We start from the raw sequence: 16,999 nt of genomic DNA, 5'->3' as shown, positions 1-16,999 counted from the left end.
CCGAGACTTAGGACTTAGTCATTGAGTGCCAGGAAACCCTCGATCTACCTGCAATAACCCTTCCTCTTCACACTTCTTTTTCCAGGAAAATGTGCACAGGACTCTACAAACAAACAAACAAACAACAACAAAACCCTGTGCTGCCTTATATGGTACTCAAATTGTTCAAATTTGTAGTCATTTCCCTAGGGAGATTGTGATCTCTCCAAAGGCAGGTTCTGAATGTGACATAAGGATTAGGGCTGCAAAATCTTAATTATCTTCTTTCTACATACATTGCCCAGTAAGACCAATCAACTAACTCTTGTCAGAACAATACTGGTGATGGGTGAAAAAGATTCCTGGGAAATTCCTTCATATTAAGTGTCTGCTTAAAAAAAAAGCTGAAACCACTTTTTATACTAGATGATTCTCTGGTTATTTCTCTGTCCAGCTAGAAATGAAGGTTTGGGGTGATGGCTAGTAATTTGTACTGTAACTAGACTTCTTGTCCCTAGGCCTTTTTGGGGCTTTGAATTACAGTAAATGTTTTAGAGACATATGAAATCAAGGACCAGTAGTTTGTGTGTGTCACAGGGTTATTATATAACTGAACAGTTCAGAACCTGAACAGTAAGTAAATGACCCCTTTTTAAAAAAATCATCAATTTGACTTGCCTTTTCCAGGGCTAATTTGAAGTGCACCACTAACACAGTTGATTTGCAGCTGAGGTTTGATGTGCTTTGGATTTTCACTGTAATACTTTGGTTACAATGTATGGGACACAGTTCACTCACTCAGTTACTGGTAAAGTGTACAACCAAATAACCTGATTATCAGAGAGGATTTGGTTTGACTTCGAGTGTTCTAGAAGAGCAGCATTTTTCAAACTGCGGAACAACCAAGTAGTAGAGTGATGAATTCCTACCAGCTTATTTTATTTCCTTTCCCTTCCTTTTTTCCCCTTCCTTCCTGCCTTCTTTCTTTTCCTTCTGTGCCCATACTAGGGCTTGAACTCCAGGGACTGGGTTCTTTAGCTTTTTTTGCTCAAAGTTAGGGCTCTACCACATCCAGCTTTTTGGTGGTTAATTGGAGATTAAGAATCTCATGGACTTTCCTTCTCCGCTGGACTCAAGCCTCCATTCTCAGAATACAGCCTCCTGAGTAGCTAGGATTCTAGGCATGAGCCACTGGCACCTGGCTTATTATCATTATTATTTTCTTTACTGCATTAGAATGGAATAGAAAAAAATACTACATTATTCTGTAAAACTGAATAACGTGGAGGGGAGGTGGAAGGAATTCTGAGTTGTGATGTAAAATGTCTTCTTGCTGGATGCTGGAGACCAAAGAATTCTGAAAGTAGTTTACTGCCTCTCCTCAGACAGTGGCTCACAGAGCTTGTTCACTTTGACAATGAATGCATTGATTGTCAAGAGAGGTTGTTAAGTTGGTTTTACTGAGAGCAGATAACTATCTTTTATACCATTGTTTACTGATTAAAATAGAGTGTTTCTCTTTCCTGGGGCTATTTACTAGTTGTTGCTGTCTCAGCTAGTTAATAGCTGGTCTTTAGGATAACCTTTAAAATTCTGTTTATTCAGTACTTCAGTATGCTCAAAGGGTAGTTAAATGTTACATTTACTTTTCTTCACTCTTCTTTTCTAATTAAATAGTCTCATTCTCCCTATCGGCTTCCTCCACTTTCCTTGATCTGGCTCTGCCTGTGTTTCCCAGGCACCTTCTAAGACAGATCCCAAGTAATTCTGCCTCCAGATATCATACCATTTTATAACCCCTCCTTATTGAATATGGATTGGACCAAATGAGGCGCTTCTAGGCGAAAGTTATGGCAGGTCACACCAAAAAGACCACCACCTCCTCCTCCCCCTCCTCCTCCTCCCCCTCCTCCTCCTCCTCCTCCTCCTCCTCCCCCCCTCCTCCTCCCCCCTCCTCCTCCTCCTCCCCCTCCTCTTCCTCCCCCCTCCCCCCTCAGTTGATGTCTTTGGCAAAACCAAAGAGCACCTGCCCAATAAGCTTGAATAAGGTTGATGATCTTCCCCAGAGATTATAGGTCAACAATAAGTGATCATGTATCATGTTTATTATTTTATTTTATGCTACTAAGTTTGGGCACTGTGATTCATTAATAGGCAACTAACAGATTCCGTAAATTATGGTTTTGCTAAAATGTATCGTTCAGTGTTTCAGTATAAACAATTTAAATTGTTCCCACTGCATAGAATATCCTTTATGCCTCATTTTCTCTGACCTTCTGAAATATCCAAACTATCTTTCACCAACTCTTATTATTTGATGTTTGAAACTGGTTTCCTTTTCCTTCCAGCTTAGAGCTTTGTAAATATTTTTTTCTTTTCCTTTGTTGCTTTTTTCCTTTCCCTTTTCCTTCTTTCTTTCCTTCCTACTCTCTCTCCTTCCTTCTTCTCCTCCCCCCCTCATTTGTTTGTTCCTTCTGTGCTGGCATTGGGGCTTGAATTCAGGTCCTTGAGCTCTGGCTTAGCTTTATCAACTCTGATACACTGTCATTTAAACCACATCTCTACTTCTGACTTTTTGCTAGTTAATTGGAGAGAAGACTGTGAGAGTTTGTATCCAGGTTAAATTCTAACCATGATCCTCAGATCGCCTGAGTAGCTAGGATCACAGGCATGAGCCACCAGCTCCCAGTTTGTAAATATATTTCTGGGACACGACTTTTTGTGTTGGATATGTACTTGACTTTTGTGTACATGTAGTACTATAGAAAAACACTAATAGGCTGGGAATGTGGCTTAGTTAGTGGTAGAGTGCTTGCTTAGCATGCATGAAGCCTTGGGTTTGATTCCTCAATACCACATAAACAGAAAAGGCTGGAAGTGGCGCTGTGGCTGAAGTTGGTAGAGTGCTAGCTTTGAGCAAAAGAAACTCAGGGACAGTGCCTAGACCCTGAGTTCAAGCCCCAGAACTGTCAAAAAAAAAAAAAAAAAAGACACTAGTAGCCTTTATGTGAATACACAGCTAGTCACTTATAAAAAGAAGGTTCTTTTTGAGTATGTGGATGAATTCATATGCTCCCCATGCCTTTTTCACACCTATTACTACATGGAAAACATGTTAAATTTGTTTTCTATTTGTCTTCCTTACTAGAATGTAAGCTCATGAAAGCAGGATCTTAATTGGTTTTGATCACTACCAGGCACTAAATAAATGCAGGGAATTTCTAGAGCCAGAAGAAACCTAGTAGCTAATACAACCAAAGGACATTTATCTTATCCCTTAAAGGCCAAAGAGCTTCTGATTTCTTTACTCAAACTGTTCATTTTCGATCTTTCCAATTTAGAAGATTAAGACCATGATGCATAAGGGAGCTCAAGACTCCAAACCAGGCAGTCTTTTCAGAACTCACAGCCTTGTGTTTGCTAGGCAAGCCCTCTGTTACTGGAACCACACTTCTGGTCCTTTAGCTTTTAGGTCTTGTGCTTTTATCTGGATTGTCTTTAGATCTCTCTGCTACCTGAGTAGCTGGGATTACAGGTATGTACTATTACACTCTGTCCCCAAGAAGTTATTTTGAATTCTTATTTTGAGTTTTCCTTTCCTTCAGTTCATCAGCAAGTCTTGAGGGCTTTGCTTCAGATATATCCAGAATCTTGACACTTTTTGCCCTCTTTAATGCTGTGTCTCTAGCCTCTGTCCATTACTTCTTTCCCTGGATCACAGACTCACTTGTGTGTGTACATTCTTTGTGTTCATCGTTTATTCTTCACCGAGATCTCAGAATATAAGTGAATGTTTTGTTTTATATTTTTCCTAAAAAGGACAAATCATTTTCCTTCCTTAAGGGTCTCTAGTAACTTCTCATGGCAATCAGAATGAAATCACTCAACATGGTGTTAGCTATCCTCAACCTCATCTTCCATCCCTTCCCTTCTTTTTAATGTATATACCACACTGATTTTCTTTCTCTCACTAGCACACATTAAGTTGTTCCTTTTCTGAGGCTTTGCACCTTATTCCTTCTACCTGACATCTTCTTGCCTGTATCTTCGTTTAGCTGTCATCCTCACAACCTCAAAAGAATCTCCTTTTACTATTCCAGACAAAATCTACACTCTCAAACACTGCATATTCATTGCTCTTGTTTACTTTCATTGCATTGCTATGTGAAATGGAAATGATAATGTAGTGCTTATTTTTTTATTTGATCTTTTTTTATATGATCTTTTCTTGGGCTGGGAATGTGTCCTAGTGGTAGAGTGCTTGCCTCGTATATATGATTTTTTCTTTCCACACCCCTATTGCTTTCTTAAGTATTTTATTTTCATATATTTGTATATATGTGCTCTGGGGCACGCACTTATGCTGGTGCTTAAACTTGGGGCCTTGAGCACTGTCCTTGAGCCTCTTTGCTCAAGGCTAGTGATCGACTACTACAGTCATAGCTGCACTTCTGGCTTTTAGGTGGTTAATTGGAGATAAGAATCTCATTGATTTCCTGCTCAAATTGGCTTTGAACTGCGATCTTCTTCAGAGCTCAACCTAGGATTACAGGCATGGGCCACCAGCACCAAGCCTCTGCAGTGTTAATTTTAAGTTGGAAAAGACTATGGTTTTGCTTATCATTGAAACTTCAATGCTTAGCACTGATAAGTAGATGGACAGAAGCAAAGTGTTTGCCAAACTTATATGCTTTAGTATCTCCCTTAGTACATAACTTGCACTAGCTACAATGACTATACTGCAAAAGGAGTTTTGTTGTTTCTGCAGACACAAGAGTTTGCAAATTACAAGTCTGGAGATGCATTTGAAGATATGTTTTCTAAGGGCTTCATTTCACCTATTAAATGACACTTCACTATATACATAATCTGATTCCTTTGTCCCAAGACAGTGTTATTCATAGTTCAAGCTTGAATACCACATAGAAAGATAATAAAGTTTCTTTTTCTCCCCTCTCTTCCTCCAAACTACATTCTTCCCTCTTATTCCCATGAGTTTCACATTTTATTTAATCTTTAAATTGTCAAAAACTATATATTAATGAACAATGATTTTTTGCAATAGGTATACATTTGAGCTAATTAATATATCCATTCTATCTTTTGTAAGGGCCACTAAGATCCACTTTCCAAATTAAAATGAAACAAATGCTTCATAATTATAGTCACCACGATGTACAATAGATCTCATGAATTTATTCCTCCCATTTAAATGAAATTTTCTATCCTCTAACCAGCAATACCCTGATGCCCTGGTATCCTAGTCTTCATCACTCTACTCTCTATTTCTATGAGTTTAAATAGTTTAAATTCCAAATCTCAGTGAACTCATGTAGACTACTTGCCTTTCAATGTTTGTTTCACTTAGGAAAATTACTTCCCATTTTATCCAAGTTGATATATTCTAATATTATTCTTTATATTAACCCCTTCACATTAATCTCAATACTAATCTCTTCCAGGCTCTGTAATATTAGTATCTCCTAGGTCGTTTAGCAAATTTCTTTCTCAGTTTTTCTTCGTGTGTGTGTGTGTGTGTGTGTGTGTGTGTGTGTGTGTGTGCCTATCTTGGGGCTTGACCTCATGGCCTAGGTGCTGTCCCTTAGCTTTTTCCACCCAAGTTAGGTAGGAGGTCTGCAGACAGACCGGAAGTTCTTGGGTTAATTCTTGGCCATGAGAGATTTTTTTTCACTCTGACTTCTCCAAAATGCTGGGACTGTTTCAGACATGGTTCCAGGTTTTTTTTTTTTTTTTTTTTTTGGGGGGGGGTTAAGGCAGGCAGGACCACATCAGTGGGGGTGGGGAGGCTAAGGGAAAGTGTCAATTCTGTGAGGCAATTGTATTATGAGAGGTAATATTTCCTTGAAGTACTGTTGTTGAAGTCTCATATCCCATGATCAGGTAACATGATCATGTCTAAAAAAATAATTACATTGTGAATGCATATGCTTGTAACAATCAGCATTTGGCAAATATGTGGTAATGTTTTTCAGCAAGAATAAGAAAATTTTGATGCCTACAGAAACCCAATCTTCAAAAAAAATGTTTAAAGAAATACTGAGTTACTTTACAGATATTTTACTATAATTACATTTAATACTATCCAGAGAACTAGAATCAGGATTCTTTTTCTCATCTTCTTTCTAAATAAAAGGAGAAGGAAAGGCTTGAGTAGAGTTTTGTGGTTAAAAAACTTTTGTTTTTTTATACTTACCAACTTTTCACGTAGCCACAGTGTGATCTGTTTTGGTAGGTAGAGTATATACTAATGAATGTAAAAGGTAACAGTGACAAGAGATGAAGGATTTATTGATCATGGTTCTTTCACTGAATAAACAGGCACCTGCTAGTTAATTAGCAGTGAGCAGATTGGAAAGTAAAATGAGGAGAATCACAGATGAAAGTTCTCATCTATCTGCTTCCAGAATATTCAGCATTTGCTAAGGGTCACACTGAGATTCAAGCAGAAATCAAGGTGTATATATACTTAGTAAAGATGTTGTTCCATTATTTTGTGTGTGTGTGTGTGTGTGTGTGTGTGTGTGTGTGTGTGTTATGTCTACTGGGCTTGAACTTAGGTCTTTGTAGTCAGCTTTCCAGTCAAAGCTAGCACTCTTACCACTTGAGCCAAAGCTCCACTTACTGCTTTTTACTGGTAGAGATAAAAGAGTCTCATGAACTTTTCTACCTGGGCTAACTTTGAACCTTGATTCTCAGATCTCAGTCTCCTGAAGAGCTAGTGTTAACAGGTGTGAGCCACCAGCGCCTGGCTATTGTGCATTACATTGAAAAATTTTTTAAATTTCAGACCAAAGTAGGATGATTTTTAAATATTTTTAATTTTTGCAACTTAATTATCGGCAGTTTTATCTTCTTGTCCAAAGAGTAAAAAGCTAGACACTGAATCAATCCATGTGTTCTTTCCACAAAGGGTATATGGTGAGCCTACCTTTCTGGCTTTCCCTCAATTTCCGGATCTTTCATGGCCCAGGGCTAAGATACTAAACATTTATTAACATACCTGCAATTCTGGTTCGTGGAGGGAAAGAATATTTGGGCTTGGTTCTGAGATCTTCACTCCTGTAAAATTCCCTGAAATCGTCGGCACTTTTTGTGTGAAGACATCTGCCTAGGAACCTCATTGTGGGACACCTGGCATCATGAATGCCACTTTTCAACCTTACTCTACTTTGGGCAAAACCCATCAAAAACAACCCGTCCAATCCATCTGGTCACTAACACTGTTCCCAGTGTGTTTGTTTCCTGGCAGTGAACCATGCACACAGCACACCCTCCACTGGGGTGAAGCGATGTCACTTTGAGCCATCCCCCCCACCCATGGATGATTGTTCTCTTAAGAATCAATGTTGGCTGCCACCCATGGCGGTTCACACCTGTTGTCTTAGTTACTCAGGAGGCTGAGATGGGAGGATCATGGTTCGAAGCCAGCTTGGGCAGGGAAGTCTGTGCGATTCGTATCCCCAATGAACCACCCCAAGGCTAGAAGTGGAGCTGTGGATCAAGCGGTAGAGTGAGCCAGCCTTGAACAAAAACAGCCGGGGGCAGCTCCTGGGCCCCGAGTTCGAGCCTCGGGACCGAAAACAAACACATAATCAGCTCGGTTTGTGGCCAAGCATAGGAGAAAGGCGGGACCGTCACAGACATCAGAACCACCAAGGAAGGCTGGTGAATGGGAACCGCCGGTGGGCCGGGGCGAGCTTCGCGTCGGCCCTTGGTCCATCCCACAGTACCCCCGAGGTGCGGAGCACGGGGGCACTGCGGTGCCAGGTGGCAGCCGGGCTGCGGCACCCCTGAGGTCGAGGCGCCGCGACGCCACCCAGAGCCTCCGCAGATGCCCCTGGCCTCGTGCACGGCCCGGGCCAGGCCGCCCCGCAGCCGAGCGCGGAGGAAGCGGGGAGGGGAGGGAGCCCGGGCGCGCGGCGCGGGCGGCGCCACTCGGGGGAAAGGAGCGGGAGGGGGTGGCGGGTGGGTGGGTGTCTGCAGCGGGCGGGGCATGCGCAGAGCAGTTCCCTCGGGAGAAAGGAACGTCCGCAGTGAAGGGGCCGGAAGGTGGGGGTAGGGGGAAGAGGGCAAGGCGGTGCTAAGACGAAGGGCGTGGCTTCGCGTGCGCAGCCGCAGTTGGTCTTTAGGAATTTTCCACTCAGACTGCGAGCGCCCGCGGGACCGAGCGCCGCCCGCTCTGGTGCTTCCGAAGCCCACGTGATCGTGATTCACCGTGCGCCGCCTCCCGCCCCTCGGGGGGAGCCGGAGGTGGAAGGGAGGTCGCTGGGGAAGGGCGGGAAGGGATGGGGGAGGAGAGGAGGAGCAGAAGGGGTGGAGTGGGCGAGGGGGTGGGGAGAGCGGGCGGCGGCCACCTTGGCTCCGGGTTGGGGAGGGAAGGAAGGCTTCGCCATCGGGCCACGGGGAGCCCGCGAGGCCGCCAGGTGCCGCCCTGCCACGCGCACCTGCGACCCGGAAACGCCAGGGCTCACCCCGGGGTGCCCCAAGGAAGGCCGCCTGGGACCTCCAAAAGCGTGTCGGGAGCGCGCGCGGAGCCGCGCCGGGAGGTCCCGTCCGGGCCTCCCCCGCTGGCGTCGCCGGGCGCTGCGGACGTGGCTTCTGACGTGGAGGGGGGGAGGCCGTGGGACGGAGACCTTAGGGGGCGGGGGATCCGTGGGAGGGCAGCGTCCCCCCCCCCGGGGGGGGAGACCTCGGGATGCAGCCGCTGCTCTCGGCCTGTGAGAGGCCCGATGAGGTCTGGGTGAGCTGCAATGGCCCCCACTTCGGGGCTAGCCGTTTGGCTTGCCGCTGGCTCCGGACGGTGTCCCGGGAGGACGGCGACTTGGCCTTGCCAGAACTTCCCGTGGCCGTCCCGGCGGCGGGGAGTGGACGATGCCCGGACACCCCTCCCGCCCTCTGCGCTCCGAGGAAGTGTTTGGTACACAGCGACTGCAGCCGCGTCTTTCATCTCTCCTGGACCTTTAGGTTTTTCCCCCCCTTTCAAGTCAGGTCCATCAAAGCCAATAATAAAAAAAAAAAAAACTAGCCTGAATCAGAAAGTCGGGCTCTCTCTTTGTTTACCTCCTCCTTTTCCTGAGAAGAAAGTGGGGTTGTGAGCCTGCGCGGTTAGATTTCCGCCCAGCCTGGCCCCGGGATCTCCTCTTCCTCCCTTTATCTTCCTTCCCTGGAGGAAAACGGCCCGGGGGGTGGGGGGGCGGGGAAAGGGAAGCTGTTGTGGGTCCCGTTTATCACTTTCGTCTTAACTTTACTGTTATGGTGTGTGCTATTTTTCTTAGGTTTCTCACTAGAATCACAGGATAAGTAATACCCACACCTTTAGGGGTAAACTCTCAAGATTTTTAAGAAACATGGATACTAAGTTCATCAGCTTTGTGAACTGATGATCCGTTTTCTACAAATGAGGAACTAGAGATATGTGGAAGTTAAACCATTCAGTCTGCATGTGGACAAACTGGCATTTGAAGCCAGTCTGGCATAGAAGTCCCATGCTACTTGTGGGTCTGTGGGTCACTATGCTCTCATATCCTATTAATGTAAATTTGGTTGTATTAAAATATTACAGTTATGTTTTGGTAGGACTTTTATTTAGTTTTCTTGACATTTACTTTGGAGAGATGTTTAAATTTAGTTTGACTAGAAAAACCACAGGAGTTTTTTCGTGTTTTTTTTTTTTAAAGGACTCAGGAAAAATTCATGCATTCCAAGGCAGCATTACCTTTTTTTTTTTTTTTAACATGGAAGATTACTGAAATATTTAACTTATTTTTCTCCAGAGGAAGTCTGCATTCCTATAACTTTACATCCTTGAACATGAGGCTCCAGGAAAATGACAAAGCTCTTTGATCTCCAGTGTTCAATAAGTACATATTGATTGAAATGTACTCAAGAAGTGAACACCCTTGAAAGGGTCGATGATGTAATGCAGATAAAAAGGAAATTTCCACAAGACACATACATATTGTATAAATTAAATAGGAAGATACTATGTTTTTTCTTTCTTTCTGGAACATGCTCTGCTTGAATACTTGAAACCTTCCCCGATTGGCCAATTTGGGGTTAGAAGCCTCTTCTAAGTGCTGGCTCCCAGTCCAGCCTGTTGTGGTTCTTACCACGCTCTTCTCCCTGCCTGTTCACAGGGCTGTACTTCCCTGAGTTTTTTTAGTTCTCTAAAGGGCAAAAATCTTCCTGCATGTCCTTGAGGCTCAGCAGTTGTGTGTCCTGGAGTGATGACCGTATGGGGCTCAGCAGTATGTGTTAGAAGTGTAAGTTTATGCATTCCATACATCCTGGCAGGATGTGCTGAATTAGGATTTAATGGAAACCATGAGATGAATGTACTCACAATCTTTGTCCAGTCTTGGGCCTGTATTAAACACCCTCCCCTGTCCTTGTTCTCTTCATCCATCATTGCATCCATCCATCTTTACCACTAAGTATTGGTTCTGTCTCTCTCACTGGCCCATGCATTGTTTTGCACATGATAGATCTGAGGATCCTGATTCAAAGCCAGACTAGGTAAGAAAGTTCATGAAATTCTTATTTCCAAATTAGGGCTTAATTTAGAATGTTAGTTTTTTTTTTAATTGCTGAAGACTTGGTTGTAGGTGAATTAAAATTAAATAAAATTATAAGTTCTTCGTTAGCTTAATTTTAAGAGCTCAAGAGCCAGAAGTGTAAGTAATGGCTACTGTATTGCACAGCACAGATTTATAAATTATTGCAGATCTGATGAATTACAAAGAAAATAGGTAATGGGTATAGATTCTTTTGTGGCACTGGATGGAGATTGAACCCATTGCCATGCCCTTGGTGGCCAAGCACTCTTAACACTTGAGCCATGTCCCTAGTGCTTTTGTGTTTTGTTTTCACATTTTTATTAGCAGCTATTAATTGTGCAAGCGTATTTCATACATATACTTTGGTCATATTTGCCATCTGTATTTTGTTTTTGAGATAAGATTTTGCTGACTTTTCTCAATCTGGATTCAAACTTGAGATCCTCCTGTTTCCTCCTGAATAGCTGTGATTACAAATGCCTTCTACTACACCCAGCTAGGAGTATGGTTTTATTTTTCTGTATTGTTCTTTGTGCCAGTATCAAGGCTTATTTTTGCTGTTTTGTTTTTTGTGCCAGTATCAAGACTTGAATTTGAAGCCTCAGGCTCTCACTTGACTTACTTGTTTACGGGTCCACTACCACTTGAGACATGCCTCCAGGTCAGCATTTTGCTGGTTAATTGGAAATGGAGTTTCCATATATATATAGAGAGACAGGCTGTCTTTGAACTTCATCTTCCAGTTCTCAAGCTCCTGAATAGCGAGGATTACTGTGGTTCTTACTACACTCTTCTCACTGCCTATTCAGAGGACTGTATTTCCCTGAGTTTTAGGTTCTCTAAAAGGCACACTTTTATAGATTAAATACATCCCTATTACTGAAAAGAATCTCATGTTGCGTAGCTGTAGCATCTTTAAGAACATTGGCATAGAGCTGGGTGTTGGTGGCTCATATCTGTATTCCTAGTCACTCAGGGGGCTGAGCGCTAAGGATTGTGGTTCAAAGTCAGCCCAGGCAGGAAAGTTCATGAGACATGAACTTATCTTCGTTTAACTAGCAAAAAGTTAAATGTGCAGTTGTGGCTAATGTGGTGCAGGTCCTATGTTAAAGCCATAGTACTGATACAAAAAAAGAAAGACAAGAACATCACAATATTTCTGATATCTTAATATTTTATGTAGTATAAAATTTTCTTAACAGTGGTTTTATTTTATTTTAATTTTTGCCAGTCCTGGGCCTTGGACTCAGGGCCTGAGCACTGTCCCTGGCTTCTTTTTGCTCAAGGCTAGCACTTTGCCACTTGAGCCACAGCACCACTTCTGGCCATTTTCTACATATGTGGTGCTGGGAAATTGAACCCAGGGATTCATGCATACCAGGCAAGCACTCTTGCCACTAGGCCATATTCCCAGCCCTTAACAGTGGTTTTAATATACATTAAAATTATTCAGGAGAACCAATGCTCAAAAGAATTATTTTTTCTTCCCATATTCTTTTAAAGTAAATATCCTAATTGGTCCTTTTGAATCTTTTCTCCCCTGTTTAAACTTACTGTAATCAGGGGCTGGGAGTATGGCCTAGTGGTAAAGTGCTCACCTCATATACATGAAGCCCTGGGTTCAATTCCTCAGCACCACATGTGTAGAAAAAAGCCGGAAGTGGCGGTGTAGCTCGAGAGGTAGAATGGTAGCCTTGAGCAAAAAGAAGCCAGGGTCAGTGCTCAGGCCCTGAGTCCACCCCCCAGGACTGGCAACAAAAACAAAACATAAACTTAATGTAATCAACTTGAGCCACTGCACAAGTTTGATATGCTTTAGATTTGGCTGTGCTTTTTAAGCTTGCATGATTGAGAAACTAAAATACTCAGTAATATTGTCTGTAGAGGACAGATGCCAGATAGTTTTGGACAGACCAAATATATATTTAATGGCACACAGAATACAGAGAGTTGTCAGTTTACATTCTATTTAGAAACAATACAAATATAAAACAGATCGGGTATACCTGCTTTCAAACCATCCAGAGCACTCTATGGCCAAGGCAGCCATTGCACAGACTAACAAATCAGTGAGCTCAAAAAGTGAGAGCCTGCCTTGGCCTTCTTAGAGATGTATAGCTGGAGCATGGCAGCCATGTACAGGTTATGAGAAGTTCCGAGGGAGTCTGTCAGGGTTATTTCCACTGATTTGCTTATGTGGTAACCCCCTGACAAAAATAGTCTACTAGTACTTCCCATTGGTCCCCATTGCCACTCCCCTCCCTGTAGGAGGATGCCCTCCTCCCCCCGCCCCCACAGGCCTTTTAGAATTCTCATTACATTTGTACCAGTTTTACTTCTGTCAGTTCAGTGTTATGACTGAGTAGGTTTACTAGGTTATCCGAATCAGTTTGCTTGCTTTTCTCTCCTCCTCCCTCCTCCCTTCTCCTCTCCTTCTTTTGCTGATACTGGAGTTTGAGACCAGGGCCTGGAGCTTGCTTGGCTTGCTTGCTTACTTGGCTAGTGATCTACCACTTGAGCCACATTTTCATCTTGGCTTGGAGATGATGTCCCACGGACTATTCTGCCCAGGTTATTTTCAAACGGCCATTCCCTGGGATCTTAGCTCTTGAGTAGCTAGGATTACAGGCATGAGCTACTGGTGCCTAGCCTGAGTCCATTTTGGAAACTGTAAAGTCAAAATAACAGGCTAAGTACCAAGATTTAAAAAAAATGTCAAAATATAGATTAGAAAGTCATATAAACCCAAAGGATATTAATTATTATCATTAAATAATCCTAAACTCCTAAGACTGGTCTCTTTTCACTAGGTTAAATGTGCATGTGATCATGTACACATAAGAATCTACTCCATTACAGTTTTTCAGCAAGTTGATTGCTTGAGGATTCTTGGCCAGTGGAAGGAGGGTTCTTCTCTGGGGAGATCAGAGAAATTTTTAAAAGGAGATGGAAGCCTGGCACAATGGGCTCATGCCTATAATCCTACACTCAGGAGGCTGAGATCTGAGGACCATGGTTCAAAGCCAGCCCAAACAGGAAAGTCTGTGAGCCTCCTATCTCCAGTTAATCCTCAGAGAACTGGAAGTGAGCTGTGGCTCAGAGTAGTAGTGCCTAGGCCCCCAGTTCAAAGTCCTATGGCTAACAAAAAAGAAAAAGGAGATGGAAGTCTGTGGACAAAAACATCAAATAAGAAGACACTTTGAGTAAATATCACCTTTTCCTTTAAGGAATGAATGTTATTGCTTTGCATTTTCTCTCAAGTTCCTTCTTCTGTTTCATTGATCATTCCTAAGGGTAATGTTTCTACGTTACATTCAAATTCATCTGACAAAGCTGGTTTCTTTTTTATTTCTTTCAACACTTAGTGTTGCTTACTTTGATTTTTCTAGTTGACTTTTGCTGATGGAACTTCTGTGAAGGGCAAAGTATAGCTGTCTGCCATAGGGTGGGGAGATGAGGGGACACCAGGACCAGCTGCATGCATCTTTAGCCCCTGAGCTGCAGTGCCAGTCCCAGCAAATGCAGCTGCCCTTGGACCTGACCTAATCAAAATGAAACCTAACAAAAACAGGAGAGAGGAGGAAGAAAAGGAGAAAGAGGAGGGGGAGGATGTGTAAGGCCCTGAGTTTGATCTCTAGTACCAAAGGAAGGAAGGAAGGAAGGAAGGAAGGAAGGGGAGAACGATGAACTAAGCATGGCCATTGTACCCTATGGTTTTGCAAATTTCTGCACTGTGCCATATACCTCTTGGAAAGAAGATGAGTAGAAATAGAAGATTAAAGGGTTTTAGTGATAGGAGCTCAGGCCTGCCTCTGTGAGGGAGAAATGATAAAAAAAAAAAAAACTTCTCTGAAGAGGATAGAGAGAGCAGGTGGACTTTCATGCCTAATTTAATCCTTAATAGATTGATAGTTCCTGTTTCTCAATAGGTTCACATTAATTCTTTCTCTTTCTCTTTCTACTGCTCCTGCCTCCCTCTTTCCCTCCCACCTCCTCTCCTTCTTTCCATCCCATGTTTGTCTGAGGTTCAGAGGAAAAAAAAAAGGGAGAGAAGGAAACCAGGATAAAATCCAAATTGGGGGGGATTTTAGAGATTGTTTAACCTTAAATTCGAACATATGCATCTGAGATCATGCACACAGATCACTTTTTCATCTGCTTGTTATGGCCTCATTTCCATCCATAGTTATGTAAAGTAACATAATCTAATGACTCAATCATTAGAGAAGTCTATTTCCACCAGTTTGCAACCATTAAGTTTTCACAATGGCTGCATCAATGCCATAGTGAAAACTTGCCCCTCTGCTCCCAGACTGCTTTCCCTGCAAAAGTCTTGGTCTGCTTTCTGTTTTGCTGGGATTTGTTAAAATTTCATGCTCATTTCTTTTTCACAAACAGTGCTAAAGAGAAGATGGGGTGATATTGGAAAGAGCATAAAAATATAGCTCCTGTAGTTGTGTGACAGGGGAGGACATTGATTGGCTGGTCCTTCTTATCTACAGGACCTGCCTTTCTTAAGGATGAACATATTTTGGTTCCCAGCTCTCCAAGACAAGCACATTCCTGCCAGCACCATCCCTGGACAAGCTGTTCTGATATTTAAATTTGCTACTGACAGAGGTGAAGTCCAGGACACATGCATGCGTGTGCGCACACACACACTCATACACATACTGCTATAGAGAGTGAGCCATAGTTGGCTCTGTTAGCACCTCATTATACAACAGTTCCAGGATAAAAGTGATTCCAGATGTGCTATCTGCAAGTACTTCTGAACACATTAGCTAAAATCCCCTTTCACAACTTTGAGGAAGCCAGGAGTTAACTAGTTAGCCATAGCTCTTTCATAAAATTGCCACTTAGTTGACTACACTTTGCAGTGTTTCAAGTTAGAGGATACTGCTTATAACCATAAAAAGCCATATAGAAATATATAGTCACACTTCTACTTATTCTCACACACATAGCATTGCCAATAATTAGGAGCTCGCTTGGAGAACTAGTTCAATGACCATGCATTAAGTTCCTTTATCCTGGGAAGGGATAGTAGTCTTGCTTCCTTTCTCTGGTTGATCAAATGTAGTGCAGACATGGGCTATGCAAGAGTAGTCATGGTGATTCTGAAGAGTAAACTTAATGGCTATGATCTGGTTAAGGACCTCTCTCTTTTCTGTAAAAAAATAAATAAATTTTCCTTTTAGTTTATAAGCTTTGTAACCTGAATAGATGGAAAGGAGTTCCACATAAAAGCTGATGAGTGCCTTTTCTGATCATTCAGGTTCTTAAGAGTCTGGGGCGGGACACCAGTGGCTCACACCTGTACTCCTAACTACTTGGAAGGCTAACATCTAAGGAAAGTTCATGAGATACTTATCTCCAATTAATGAGCAAAAAAAGCTGGAAGTGGAGCTCTGGCTCAAGTGTAGAGTGATAGCCTTGGGCGAAAAATGAAGAGCACCTAGGCCCCAAGTTCAAGCCATAGTACCAGCCCTCCCCCTCAAAAAAAAAAAAAAGATATGGAATATTTGCCTTACTTGGCCTTGGAATGTGAAGAGATAAGGATAACCATTTTACTTTGCTTGAAAAATTTCAGGTTTGTTTGCAGAAGTTTTCTGATGATTGCATTGGAAACCTGTTTAACTACTCTTTATTTGCTTTACTGAGAATATTGCATCCCAGTAATTTTTTTTTTTTTTTGTCGGTCATGGGGCTTGAACTCTGTCCCTGAGCTCTTCAGCTTAAGGCTAGAGCTCTATGACTAGAGCCACAGTATGACTACCGGTTTTCCGGTGGTTAATTGGAGATAAGAGTCTCATGGACTTTCCTGCCCGGGATGGCTTTGAATTGTGATCCTCAGATCTCAGTCTCCTGAGTAGCTAGGATTACAGGCATGAGCCACTGGTTCCTGGCCCAGTATGTCCTTTGATAAAATATTAAAATATATTATTAAAGATTTAAGTATTATATCTGGCTTCAGGAGCTCTGAAAGGGACTATTGGAAGACACTGCAACTAGACAGGCCTCAGAGCAAGGCAGGCTAGCGTGCTGAATTACAGATCCACACTGCTCAGCTACATGCTCACTTCTCCTTTTTCCTAGCTGTGTGCTTCAGTTTCACAATTGTAAAGGATGGACAGTGGCTCTTGAGGATTTAATGATGCTGAACTTATGAAGAAAGCACTTAGGGCTGGAGGGGGTGGGGGGAGAGTGTATACCTGTAATCTCAGCACTTGAAAAACTGAGTGAGGAGGATTAAGGCCACATCCCTACCAAGAGTGGGGAAACTCACATCCATGCTTGGTATACATTTATCATTATATGAATCTTATTTTGAAAAGACAAAAAAGAGTCAAATTTTTTGTCTTTGCCACATCAGAGGTGGTTAATAGTAACAGGTTAAGCAACATAATAACTAGCAAAAGTTAAAAGAAAAATGTGAGGGG

The sequence above is a fragment of the Perognathus longimembris genome, chromosome 1 (genome assembly GCF_023159225.1).
Source record: "Perognathus longimembris pacificus isolate PPM17 chromosome 1, ASM2315922v1, whole genome shotgun sequence".
Lineage (NCBI taxonomy): Eukaryota > Metazoa > Chordata > Mammalia > Rodentia > Heteromyidae > Perognathus > Perognathus longimembris.
This window is presented reverse-complemented; position numbering follows the sequence as displayed.